General features: G+C 43.2%; 1 non-coding gene across 1 annotated transcript; it reads left to right on the top strand.

Annotated features, from left to right (window-relative positions):
• Positions 1-3917: 3917 nt before the first annotated feature.
• On the top strand, positions 3918-4025 carry LOC130938120 (small nucleolar RNA R71). Its single transcript, XR_009069298.1, has one exon. It is a non-coding gene; the product is annotated as a small nucleolar RNA R71 (small nucleolar RNA).
• Positions 4026-5317: the final 1292 nt, after the last annotated feature.

Here is a 5317-nt window from a genome sequence, read left to right as displayed (position 1 = left end):
TGCACTGTTTAAGCATACATTCAGAAAACAAAAGTATTGCCACCACTTCAAAATAATTAATCTGTTATAAAATTCAAAATTCATGCAATTCTTCTCTTTTCAATTAAGAACATTTTTCATTTATGAAAGGTGATGGATTCATAGGACATTCATAACTTTAAGGCATAGACACTAAGATACTAATGATCATAAGACACAAACATAGATAAACATAAGCATGAAATTTCGAAAAACAAGAAAATAAGGAACAAGGAAATTAAAGAACGGGTCCACCTTAGTGATGGCGGCTTGTTCTTCCTCTTGAAGATCTTATGGAGTGCTTGAGCTCCTCAATGTCTCTTCCTTGCCTTTGTTGCTCCTCTCTCATGATTCTTTGATCTTCTCTAATTTCATGGAGGAGGATGGAATGTTCTTGGTGCTCTACCCTTAGTTGTCCCATGTTGCAACTCAATTCTCCTAGGGAGGTGTTGATTTGCTCCCAATAGTTTTGTGGAGGAAAGTGCATCCCTTGAGGTATCTCAGGGATTTCATGATGAGTGGGATCTCTTGTTTGCTCCATCCTTTTCTTAGTGATGGGCTTGTCCTCATCAATGGGAATGTCTCCCTCTATGTCAACTCCAACTGAATAATAGAGGTGACAAATGAGATGAGGAAAGGCTAACCTTGCCAAGGTAGAGGACTTGTCCGCCACCTTATAAAGTTCTTGGGCTATCACCTCATGAACTTCTACTTCTTCTCCAATCATGATACTATGGATCATGATGGCCCGGTCTAGAGTAACTTCAGACCGGTTGCTAGTGGGAATGATTGAGCGTTGGATAAACTCCAACCATCCCCTAGCCACGGGCTTAAGGTCATGCCTTCACAGATGTCTATGAGGACTTGGTCCAACCTTTGATCAAAGTTGACCCTTCTAGTGTAAGGGTGTTCATCTCCTTGCATCATGGGCAAGTTGAATGCCAACCTTACATTTTCCGGACTAAAATCTAAGTATTTCCCCCGAACCATTGTAAGCCAATTATTTGGGTCCGGGTTCACACTTTGATCATGGTTCTTGGTGATCCATGCATTGGCATAGAACTCTTGAACCATTAAGATTTCGACTTGTTGGATGGGGTTGGTAAGAACTTCCCAACCTCTTCTTCGAATCTCATGTCGGATCTCCGGATATTCACTCTTTTTGAGTTTGAAAGGGACCTCGGGGATCACCTTCTTCAAGGCCACAACTTCATAGAAGTGGTCTTGATGCACCCTTGAGATGAATCTCTCCATCTCCCATGACTCGGAGGTGGAAGCTTTTGCCTTTCCTTTCCTCTTTCTAGAGGTTTCTCCGGCCTTGGATGCCATAAATGGTTATGGAAAAACAAAAAGCAATGCTTTTACCACACCAAACTTAAAAGGTTTGCTCGTCCTCGAGCAAAAGAAGAAAGAAGAGAGTAGAAGAGAAGAAATGGAGGAGATGGAGGTGGCTTTGTGGTTCGGCCAAAAGGGGGGAGAAGTAGTGTTTAGGGTGTGTGAAAATGGAGGAGTGAAGATGGGTTTATATATGGGTGAAGAGAGGGGTAGGGTTCGGCTATGGGAGGGTGGGTTTGGGAGAGAAAGTGGTTTGAATTTGAATGGTGAGGTAGGTGGGGTTTTATGAAGGATGGATGTGAGTGGTGAAGAGAAAGATGGGATTTGATAGGTGAAGGGTTTTTGGGGAAGAGGTGTTGAGGTGATTGGTGAATGGGTGAAGAAGAAAGAGGGTGGTGTGGTAGGTGGGGATCCTGTGGGGTCCACGGATCCTGAGGTGTCAAGGAAAAGTCATCCCTGCACCAAGTGGCGAGCAAAATTGCTCTTCATGCCAATTCTGGCGTTAAACGCCGGGCTGGTGCCCATTTCTGGCGTTTAACGCCAACTTCTTGCCCTTTCCTAGCGTTTAACGCCAGTCTGGTGCCCCTTTCTGGCGTTAAACGCCCAGAATGGTGCCAGACTGGGCGTTAAACGCCCATTTGCTAGCTTCACTGGCGTTTAAACGCCAGCAAGTTCTCCTCCAGGGTGTGCTGTTTTTCTTTCTGTTTTTCATTCTGTTTTTGCTTTTTTAATTGATTTTGTGACTTCCCATGATTATCAACCTACAAAAAACATAAAATAACAAAGGAAAATAGATAAAATATAACATTGGGTTGCCTCCCAACAAGCGCTTCTTTAATGTCAGTAGCTTGACAGAGGGCTCTCATGGAGCCTCACAGATACTCAGAGCAATGTTGGAACCTCCCAACACCAAACTTAGAGTTTGAATGTGGGGGTTCAACACCAAACTTAGAATTTGGTTGTGGCCTCCCAACACCAAACTTAGAGTTTGACTGTGGGGGCTCTGTTTGACTCTGTTTTGAGAGAAGCTCTTCATGCTTCCTCTCCATGGTGACAGAGGGATATCTTTGAGCCTTAAACACAAAGGATTCTTCATTCACTTGAATGATCAATTCTCCTCTGTCCACATCAATCACAGCCTTTGCTGTGGCTAGGAAGGCTCTGCCAAGGATGATGGATTCATCCATGCACTTCCCAGTCTCCAGGACTATGAAATCAGCAGGGATGTAATGGTTTTCAATCTTTACCAGAACATCCTCTACAAGTCCATAAGCTTGTTTTCTTGAATTGTCTGCCATCTCTAGTGAGATTCTTGCAGCTTGCACCTCAAAGATCCCTAGCTTCTCCATTACAGAGAGAGGCATAAGGTTTATGCTTGACCCTAGGTCACACAGAGCCTTCTTAAAGGTCATGGTGCCTATGGTACAAGGTATTGAAAACTTCCCAGGATCCTGTCTCTTTCGAGGTAATTTCTGCCTAGTCAAGTCATCCAGTTCTTTGGTGAGCAAAGGAGGTTCATCCTCCCAAGTCTCATTACCAAATAACTTGTCATTTAGCTTCATGATTGCTCCAAGGTATTTAGCAACTTGCTCTTCAGTGACATACTCATCCTCTTCAGAGGAAGAATACTCATCAGAGCTCATGAATGGCAGAAGTAAATCCAATGGAATCTCTATGGTCTCATTATGAGCCTCAGATTCCCATGGTTCCTCATTGGGAAACTCTTTGGAGGCCAGTGGACGTCCATTGAGGTCTTCCTCAGTGGCGTTCACTGCCTCTTCCTCCTCTCCAAGTTCGGCCATGTAGGTCATGTTAATGGCCTTGCATTCTCCTTTTGGATTCTCTTCTGTATTGCTTGGAAGATTACTAGGAGGGAGTTCAGTAATTTTCTTGCTCAGCTGTCCCACTTGTGCCTCCAAATTCCTAATGGAGGACCTTGTTTCAGTCATGAAACTTTGAGTGGTTTTGATTAGATCAGAGACCATGGTTGCTAAGTCAGAGTGGTTCTGCTTAGAATTCTCTGTCTGTTGCTAAGAAGATGATGGAAAAGGCTTGCCATTGCTAAACCTGTTTCTTCCACCATTATTGAAACCTTGTTGAGGTCTCTGTTGATCCTTCCATGAGAGATTTGGATGATTTATCCATGAAGAATTATAGGTGTTTCCATAGGGTTCTCCCATGTAATTTACCTCTTCCATTGAAGGGTTCTCAGGATCATAAGCTTCTTCTTCAGATGAAGCATCCTTAGTACTGCCTGGTGCATTTTGCATTCCAGCCAGACTTTGAGAAATCAAATTGACTTGCTGAGTCAATATTTTGTTCTAAGCCAATATGGCATTCAGAGTATCAATCTCAAGAACTCCTTTCTTTTGATTCGTCCCATTGTTCACAGGATTCCTTTCAGAAGTGTACATGAATTGGTTATTTGCAACCATTTCAATTAGTTCTTAAGCTTCTGTAGGCGTCTTCTTCAGATGAAGAGATCCTCCAGCAGAGCTATCCAAAGACATTTTGGACAGTTCAGACAGACCATCATAGAAAATACCTATGCTGCTCCATTCAGAAAGCATGTCAGAGGGACACTTTCTGATTAATTGTTTGTATCTTTCCCAAGCTTCATAGAGGGATTCTCCTTCCTTCTGTCTGAAGGTTTGGATTTCCACTCTAAGCTTACTCAATTTTTGAGGTGGAAAGAACTTTGCCAAGAAGGCATTGATGGTGCGCGAAATCGTGATCTCTACACAACTCCGCACAACTAACCAGCAAGTGCACTGGGTCGTCCAAGTAATAAACCTTACGCGAGTAAGGGTCGATCCCACGGAGATTGTTGGTATGAAGCAAGCTATGGTCACCTTGTAGATCTTAGTCAGGCAGACTCAAATGGGTATAGATGATATATGAATAAAACATAAAGATAAAGATAGAGATACTTATGTATATCATTGGTGAGAGCTTCAGATAAGCGTATGAAGATGTTTTCCCTTCCGTCTCTCTGCTTTCCTACTGCCTTCATCCAATCCTCCTTACTCCTTTCCATGGCAAGCTTATGCAAGGGTTTCACCGTTGTCAGTGGCTACCTCCCATCCTCTCATTGGAAATGTTCAACGCACCCTGTCACGGCACGGCTATCCATCTGTCGGTTCTCAATCAGGCCGGAATAGAATCCAGTGATTCTTTTGCGTCTGTCACTAACGCCCCGCCTTCAGGAGTTTGAAGCACGTCACAGTCATTCAATCATTGAATCCTACTCAGAATACCACAGACAAGGTTAGACCTTCCGGATTCTCTTGAATGCCGCCATCAGTTCTTGCCTATACCACGAAGACTCTGATCTCACGGAATGGCTGGCTCGTTTGTCAGGCAAGCACTCGGTTGTCAGGCGATCAACCATGCATCGTGTATCAGGAATCCAAGAGATAAACATTAGAGCCTCGTTTGCTTGTAGAACAAGAGTGGTTGTCAGTCACTTTGTTCATGAGTGAGAATGATGATGAGCGTCACATAATCATCACATTCATCATGTTCTTGGGTGCAAATGAATATCTTGGAATAAGAACAAGCAGAATTGAATAGAAGAACAATAGTAATTGCATTAATACTCGAGGTACAACAGAGCTCCACACCTTAATCTATGGTGTGTAGAAACTCCACCGTTGAAAATACATAAGAACAAGGTCTAGGCATGGCCGAATGGCCAGCCTGCCAAAGTGATCAAAAGATCTAAAGATCAAAAGATTCCAAAGATCAGAAGATGAAAATACAATAGTAAAAGGTCCTATATATAGAAAACTAGTAGCCTAGGGTGTACAGAGGTGAGTAAATGACATAAAAATCCACTTCCGGGCCCACTTGGTGTGTGCTTGGGCTGAGCAATGAAGCATTTTCGTGTAGAGACTCTTCTTGGAGTTAAACGCCAGCTTTTATGCCAGTTTGGGCGTTTAACTCCCATTTAGGTGCCAGTTCC

The sequence above is a fragment of the Arachis stenosperma genome, chromosome 6 (genome assembly GCF_014773155.1).
Source record: "Arachis stenosperma cultivar V10309 chromosome 6, arast.V10309.gnm1.PFL2, whole genome shotgun sequence".
Taxonomy (NCBI): domain Eukaryota; kingdom Viridiplantae; phylum Streptophyta; class Magnoliopsida; order Fabales; family Fabaceae; genus Arachis; species Arachis stenosperma.
This window is presented reverse-complemented; position numbering and strand designations above follow the sequence as displayed.